Source organism: Oreochromis niloticus, linkage group LG22 (genome assembly GCF_001858045.2).
Source record: "Oreochromis niloticus isolate F11D_XX linkage group LG22, O_niloticus_UMD_NMBU, whole genome shotgun sequence".
NCBI lineage: Eukaryota > Metazoa > Chordata > Actinopteri > Cichliformes > Cichlidae > Oreochromis > Oreochromis niloticus.
In genome coordinates this window covers 6,781,340-6,789,912 of record NC_031985.2, presented here as the reverse complement: position 1 = coordinate 6,789,912, position 8,573 = coordinate 6,781,340, and positions in this window count along the sequence as shown.

The following is an 8,573-nucleotide window of genomic DNA, read 5'->3' as shown; positions in this document are numbered from 1 at the left end:
ATATGTATTCAGTTGGGTCTGTATCCAGCCCTTTTTAAACTTATACTTGGATCTCTAATTTTTTACTTGGTGGGGGATTATTATGTTCTTCCTAATCTGAACTGTTCTCTTCACCTGAGCTACTATCCTGTTCTGAGTCACTGTCTTCTTTGTTTCTTACAGTCACGTGCAAAATGTCCCTCTTTTCCACACTTCCAGCATGTAGTGCTATAATTACTGTTTGGTGTGTATCTAGGTCTGTCTCTACCTCTTGCTCTTCCCCTATGCATTCCTCTCCCTCTCTTTTGGATTACTCCTGCTCCGGTTTGTTGTTTTTCTAAACATTCCTCATCAGGTGTTAATTTTGCTTGTTTATTCCCCATTGTCAAAGATTTTGCTGGGCTGTCACTGGCACGCTTGACTTCAGAGTGGTTGCTGATACGCCCTTCTACTTCACTTCTAAAAAATGAAGCGGTATCAGTTTTACGAGATAAAACTCAACCGTTCTCATTTGTCACCAGTACGTGAGCCTCAGCAAAGAAAACAAATAAAATAGAAGTAGTTCAGCAGCGTATTGTGCTGTAAAATCAACTTACTTCCAGACACATACACACACATAGACATTTGCACGCTTTTACAATTTGTTACGAAGTAATTACGGCTACCTCTAAAACCTAGGTCTAATTCGGTTCATTAAGGCGATTCCTAACCAAAGTAGTGTTTCTCACCTCTCAGACGTCTCACTGGTGATTCGGATCGTCAGACTGAATCCCGCCGCCGTGGACCAGACTAAAAACACCGGCCTGGACCCGAATTCACACGTTCCAGGGCTTTCGGCCTCATCTAAGAGGGCTGTGCACAGACTTCGGTGCTGGCTCCACGGCGTCAGGAAACAGTATGCCAGATCCTGGAACAGAGTCACAGATAACAGTTCTGATATTTCTGAATCCGGCTCGAAGGACCAAAATAAATGTCAAGAGATTTATTCTAAATGACACTTCTTCAGCTGAGAGTCTAAGAGTGAAGAGACACACACTGTAGATCTTTACTTGCAAGGGCGGTCACAGAACGCTCACACCAGAGTGGGGGCCCTGTGATGCGCGCTCTGTTCTTGCACTTGTCTTTATTTATATGCAAAAATAATACAACAGTGAATACGTCTATTCATAGGCAGAGGAAAGTTAGTGCATAGGGAGTGAAGATAAGAGTGGTTTAGGTGTATGTGTGTGTGTTGTGAGATTCAGAAGGACGCGGCCTCTCTTCTTGTTAGGGAGCGCAGATAAAAGTGTCCAGCTCTTCCTCTTCCTGCTTGTTCAGCTATTATCGCTGTGAGAAAGAATTTATAAAACAGTCTTGTAGTGGACAACAGTCTAAGTCATCAAAAGGTCATCATACAGTATTCTATCATATGCAAACTTATATCATTAAAAGCTTATACTGACTACTAAGTACAATTTTCCATTGACAGCTCCTTAGGGTCAAATGCATTTTGAAGGTTAAAAAATAGAGACAATAACACAAACTAGTGGGAAAAAATGCTCTTTGATGTGGTAGAGATCAAAGAGATCGCTTTCACTTTTACTTTAGTTGTTTATTTAGTCAACAGATGGACCATCCTCCTTTAAAAGCAAAGACCTGAAGTAGAAGAAAATAATGCCAACATATGCAAGGCTGCATAACTTTTACACAATAGCTGGCAGCATAATAGATATGGTCCATAGACACATGGAACAATAATAAGGGCAATTTTCCCTTCTTTTTATAACGTGAGGATTATTTTTATAGTAAATATTTAGGGAGGGTATTGCAGCTGGATTCACATGTTTTTGTTTAACCATCCACAACTATGGTGGATCTGCATATCTGGTCTCTCTCTCTCAGGTGTCCACTGGATGAAGGGCTATAAATGAGATGAGTTCAGATGAACTGAAGATTTTACAGAACCAAAAAAAAAAAAATTCCAGCAAACCAAAAAAATAAAAAATAAAAGAATATAAAGAGATTTATAAAACACAATTGATAGTGCCAGTCTGATCTGAATTAGTTTCATCATTTTGGGAGTGTTTTTGGTTAATAGCCCATCTCTTCTGGCCAGCAAGAAAAGACCTTGAAATGACCGCAGCATGCTAAAAATCACAACTTGTAACCAGTGTTGTGCAATAGCTACTGGAGAAAGATGTTTAAATTTCTCACTGCTTTGTAATATGTAGGAAGAAGCGGAGTCTGTAGGTGTATGGATGAAGCCAAGTGAAGTCATTTAAAGCAGTCATGATAAAAAAAAAGTGAATCCATGTAAATCAGTGACAGCCAGAAATTTAAAATATGTGTTTTTAAATGAAACATGAAAGAAAATTTTTTTGACAGTCACCTTTCAAGCATATTGTTTAATCAACGAAGTAAGCTTACTCATCTGCATATCAAGTTGAAGTTTAAATGTTATTTGTCACATACACGGTCATACAAGTACAACATGCAGTGAAATGCTTGTGTCACGGGGGGGGCAAGCCATTGCTGAAGGTGCGGTATGAATAACAAAAAACAAAAAAAAAAAAAAAAAAAAAAGAGTACTTGGACACTGCTAGCATAATGGACACAAAAAGAAAAAAAAACTACACATAAAATAATTACACCATAACGATGTTTTTTTCTGTTATTTAGAAGATGTAGTAGTCTTTTTTATTGCAACCTGTAATTTATTGCAGTTTACTTTTATTTGTTTAAGTGTTTACAGAAGGTTTTAGGTGTGAAATAAACTGCATGGGGTTTGAAAACAAATATGTGTGTGTGTGTGTGTGTGTGTTTGGAGGATGTAAAGATTTTCTTGTAAGAACCAAGGGAGGCCTAGCAAAGAAACTTTGGGAAACACTTGTTTAGAGGATATTCATTTTTTAAAGAATTTAGACTTAGTTCTTTAAATTAGACTAAAATGGCTAAGGTACACAAAAGCAACACATTTGATTCTACAGACAAAAAATGTCAGTTATTGCAATCCTTTATATTAAGAGTTTATTCTGGACCACTCACTTTGAATTTTTTTATTTTATACACTTTTAATAGGGTTTCCTTGCTACTGAAATGTTTCTGCGCGCATGGTGTGTGTATGATGTCAAAGAAGTCTTTTCCCTTAGAAGACCACACTCTGCATTATAAACTATATTTCAATAATAATAAATGACACCTTTTAGAGCTTCAAAGATATATCAGCAGTGAGAGCTAAAACAAAATTGGGCTTTATTTTGTTTCTCTCTCGGTGAGTTCATGCAGCTGCAATGCAGTTATGGTGAGGACCAGTAGAGCAGGAGCAGTTGTTTTGGAGATGGCAAGACTCAGCTCTCAGTAGGCTTTGGAAATTATTGTGCACTCTCAGTGTGGAGATGGCTCCTAATCCTCCTCCAAGGACTCTGAGGCTAACATGGAGGAGGCTTGAGAGGCAGAAACAGACCAACTGGAGTCCAACTCTGGCTCATCTGAAGGTACATGACCGAACGTGTCCATCTCCAAATTTTGATGTCCCACATAAACTGAGACACTATTTCCTATTTGCTATGTATACTTCAGGCTCTTGTATTTAAAAAGACAACCATGAGTCATTTAAAGTTGTAAAAAAAAAAAAAAACTATAAAAAACAGTTTGTGGGAAGGTGACATTTTTGCTCCTTAGGGTCAAATGCATTTTGAAGGTTAAAAAATAGAGACAATAACACAAACTAGTGGGAAAAAATGCTCTTTGATGTGGTAGAGATCAAAGAGATCGCTTTCACTTTTACTTTAGTTGTTTATTTAGTCAACAGATGGACCATCCTCCTTTAAAAGCAAAGACCTGAAGTAGAAGAAAATAATGCCAACATATGCAAGGCTGCATAACTTTTACACAGTAGCTGGCAGCATAATGGATATGGTCCATAGACACATGGAACAATAATAAGGGCAATTTTCCCTTCTTTTTATAACGTGAGGATTATTTTTATAGTAAATATTTAGGGAGGGTATTGCAGCTGGATTCACATGTTTTTGTTTAACCATCCACAACTATTGTGGATCTGCATATCTGGTCTCTCTCTCTCAGGTGTCCACCGGATGAACGGCTATAAATGAGATGAGTTCAGATGAACTGAAGATTTTACAGAACCAAAAAAAAAAAAAAAAAAATTCCAGCAAACCAAAAAAATAAAAAATAAAAGAATATAAAGAGATTTATAAAACACAATTGATAGTGCCAGTCTGATCTGAATTAGTTTCATCATTTTGGGAGTGTTTTTGGTTAATAGCCCATCTCTTCTGGCCAGCAAGAAAAGACCTTGAAATGACCGCAGCATGCTAAAAATCACAACTTGTAACCAGTGTTGTGCAATAGCTACTGGAGAAAGATGTTTAAATTTCTCACTGCTTTGTAATATGTAGGAAGAAGCGGAGTCTGTAGGTGTATGGATGAAGCCAAGTGAAGTCATTTAAAGCAGTCATGATAAAAAAAAAAAGTGAATCCATGTAAATCAGTGACAGCCAGAAATTTAAAATATGTGTTTTTAAATGAAACATGAAAGAAATTTTTTTTGACAGTCACCTTTCAAGCATATTGTTTAATCAACGAAGTAAGCTTACTCATCTGCATATCAAGTTGAAGTTTAAATGTTATTTGTCACATACACGGTCATACAAGTACAACATGCAGTGAAATGCTTGTGTCACAGAGGGGGGGGGGACAGGCTGCAGACATGGCAGTGCCAAAAAGAAAACAGTAAAAGTACACACATCAGGGACATGAAGAGAAAAAAAAAAGAACTCTACTTGAACTGGGCTCCTAACTGGGAACCAGTCGGAGGACAGTAAAAAAAACCCATCTCAGCACAAAAAAAAGGCACATGAATATTCACATGTAAAAGGACGTGGCAGGACGTGCAGGATAGTCGGACTGTCCCGAGCCCAGGCTTCTCGGTAGGGTGTCAACTTCGTTGATGGACCAGTTGATCAAATCCATAATTCTTTAGGTTTTAGAGAACAAGGCTGAGAGACTGTCTGAGGGTTAGAGTTAGACGAGACTTGACAAGGACATACAAGCCAAGCATGAAAGATAAGGGATGAGAGGGTGAAAGATGCATCCGCCTCTGCCGAGAGTAAAAGTTGACATGTCATTAGTCACATACACTGTATTTTGAATGACCTTACTGAAAGCACTGCATGAGGTTCCTGTTTGACAGGTAAGAACATGTAGAGCAGATCCTGTAATACCAGCCAGTATTTCTAGATAATACAGGTGATCAGATAGTGTTAATGGATAGTATTGAAGACCTTCAGGAAGGCTGAAACTCTAAAGCCCAGACTGAAGTCTAGTCAAATATTCTATTAGTTATTATTCATAAAATAAATACATTCAACTGAAATAATTTCATTAAGGAGCTCTATAAATCTACAGTTCAGAAAAGGTTTAGAAATCATTCAGTAAGAGCAGGTTCAGGTTTGCTGTTACTGAATGAAAAAAACTAAACTAAATACCCACATGCTGGAGAGAAATATCATAAATTAAAGAACCATTATCAATAAAAATAATGAAATGCTCCACAATGCGTTTGCAGGGTGTGCATATTTGTCCATAGGGTGCTGTATTTATTGATGGGGTCTCTAGTTCTAGTCTCTCTCAGAGGTTTCATAGATGTTGCAAGAAGCTGTTAAGTCCACAACATACTTTTATTCACACTGCTGTTGAACTTGCTTTTGAATGCAATGTGAATAATACAGAAGAAATAAGATAAATTGTTTACTTACTTTGTTCAGTTTTTCTTTCTAGAAATAAAAACGTAAGAAATATTTAAGCTAATAAGCTAATAACAAGTATTGGCCTATTAGCTTAGATCATCTGAAAATGTCACCTTTCTTCTTTGCAAACATAAAATCAAAGGAGGATGAAACAACATCGGTAACCACAGCAGCAATGATCATCACGTCCAAGGGCCTCTCTGCTCAGTCAAAACAAACAAGCCAGATAAAATGTGAATATGAAGCAGAATAGAAGAACATCCATTCATCCTGTAGTATTCTCCTAGCTATAATATAAATCCCATAATGGTGAGGGGTAATAAATATAGCACAATTTCTCAGTCTCAAATGCTATGACATATTTAAGCTAAGCAGAGCTAAAATTCACACTAAAATTTTGTTGCTGACATTTAACCCTATACAGGAGCTTTGTGTGTTTTTTCTTAGACTGAAAAATAAATAATTACAGACACTACTGAAGTCCAGTTTTTTTTCCAGATTCTGCTTGAGGTCCAAACAAAAACAGGATAAGACATTTCAAACACCACATTATCAGGAATCCATAGTAAAAGCAAACAAAATAAATAAAATGATTTAACCTCACCTTTCGTACTGTTTTGTCCCCATTTGGTTCTTATCACTGTTTATTAAATCTAGTGATTATGTCCTTACCATCAGAGAGCTGAAACACAAAGTCTTATCTTATCCAGTCTTCAGGTTTGACTGATGAAACATTCAGATCAACAATAATCTGAAAAGTCTCATCATTGTTGGGAAGGATTTCTTCAGGTTCCACGCCTTAATAAAGCTCCTTTCCATCATTTTTTCAGAGCATCTCGGCTTTGTCAGGATAGAAACCTGTAGCGTGGCAACTGACTGGAGAGGAGGGAGTCTTCTGGAGGAGAAACACTAAGGGAAGAACAGAAGAGATGGAATGGGGGAAAGAGAAGGAGTATGAATCCATGGAAGAAGTAAACATGGCAACAACAGAAAATGTAGCAAATATAAAGATGGAAGAGATCAATTGGAAAACATCAACAAAATATCTCTGCCTGAAATCAGTCTCATAGAAATGAAACTGCATCAGGTCATTCTACCTGTTTTCTGTACAAAACCTATTATTTTTTTCTAAAAAGGATCTTCACCCAAATATCTAAAAAAAAAAAAAAAAAAAATCATATTTAAAATTATATTAGGTTGTCGATTTACTTTTAAGCCTCTGAAAGTGGGGGACTATGTATAAAAAAGAGTTTGGACCACGATGCAGAGTTGCAGTCTTACACACCTCTCTGCAGTTTATTTCAAAAAGATATATTCACAAAGAAAGAACACATTTTTAAGTGCACTAAAGACTAAGTGGGTTAAGTTTGGACTATTTAACATTAGGGCTATCTCTTTTAAGTCTGTGTTAGTAATTTGTTTAATAAATTACCAATATTTTTTATATTAAAATAAAAAGAAATAAAAGTATTGTTTTGTTCTACCTTGCAGAAACCTGGTTACAGCAGGATGAATGCATGCATGTCCATTTGAAAGTCTGAAATGGACATGATGGATTGACATGTCTTAGGCACAGTCATACGGTTTACTTTATTTTTGTATGTTGACTTAATGCTAAATGGAACTTGATAAGAAAAAAACATAATCAACATTGATATTTAATCTGATTCTAACCACAGAGCAACCTGAACATATCACACTTGCCCTTTATTTTGTTGTCAACTAAAACACTATTAACATTTAATGACTAAATCTTACATAGATGAGAGAATATTGATGACACATGTCAACACAACAGATAAAAAGACAAAAATACGATCACTCTGCAAAGAGATTAAAATTCCCTGTTAAAATTCCCTAATTATCTGTTTCAGTCAGCAACACTCATGACCTTAGTGTTGAACTTGGTATAAACTGAATCTAATCTTAAAAGGACATAAATGTCCTTCTTTGAATGATACTTACGCAATAACTTGCATTGTTTTAAGTGTACTTTCAAATTTGCGTGTTGATCTTTGTCTTTCCTTGTGTCACCACTCACACCTGCATTCTAAAAAAGAATCGTCCCTGCCAAGCGTTCCACACAGATCATGCAAATCTATTTACACATAAATGTAGTAATGCGTAGCATCTATATGGAACCCAATGTGGACAAAAATACTTTGGCAGTTGTTTACGAAACAAAAAGGGAAGAAACATTATGATGTGCTTCTTCTTGAGCTGTTGTTAGCACAAAATATCAACAACTCGACTTTGTACCTATTGTTAATTATTATTCAGTTTTAAGCCAAGATCACACATAAATCCATATAAATGTAACTCTGCATGTGCAGAACATGCTCTCCAAAGGGTTCACTCACTTTTGGCACAGCAACACTTAAAGCTGCAAAGATCTAAGCTAAGATATCTCTGAACCATAAATAAAGAATAGAAGAAAGAATACATGAATTAACTGTTTGGAGACTGGAAGAAAATTTAATGAACATATATATTCCTTAGAGGATGGAACCTTAGTTTTTGTTGAACAGAACCCCTCAGAACAGAAGACAAACAAAAATCTACAGGTGTTTCCTGCATGTCCCATACATAATGTAGAGATGTATAGATAGCTAACAATTCCACATAAATTGAGGTGCCATACAGGTATTTATATTGAACTGGTCTAACGGGAGGCCATACTTTTGTCTCTCACTAATGTCGCCTTTGCTAGTTTTCTCTCTCAATATCATACTAAATATTATGCAGTAAATAGCAAACTATGCAGTAAAATATTTTATATCTAAATTTAGGTACATTTCAGACTTTGAAGATCCTGTTTACTCATATTTTTCTTAACCTGGTGCA